The following is a 305-nucleotide window of genomic DNA, read 5'->3' on the forward strand; positions in this document are numbered from 1 at the left end:
CGGCGGAGAGGTGAGTGGACCCCACTTTTGTGTCCCGGCCCGGGGTCCCCCGGATTCCAAACGACTGCAGTGTCCTTCGTCCGTCCTGTGAGTGGGACCCCCCCACGCACACGCATGCCGGCTAGATCCCCACCACTCCCCTTCCCAGCGCCTTCCCGGGACCTCGGCTCTTCGGAATGGGTTTTCACTGGGAGGAAAGGTGGAGAAGGCACTCCGGCCGCTCCCCACCCGCGGCGGAGGGACCCCAGAAACTTTCTCTGCACTTCGGGGATCAGACAGCCTGGCGGCCCCGGGAGGCAGAGAGG

This window comes from Myotis brandtii, unplaced genomic scaffold, assembly GCF_000412655.1.
Source record: "Myotis brandtii unplaced genomic scaffold, ASM41265v1 scaffold250, whole genome shotgun sequence".
NCBI classification, from domain to species: domain Eukaryota; kingdom Metazoa; phylum Chordata; class Mammalia; order Chiroptera; family Vespertilionidae; genus Myotis; species Myotis brandtii.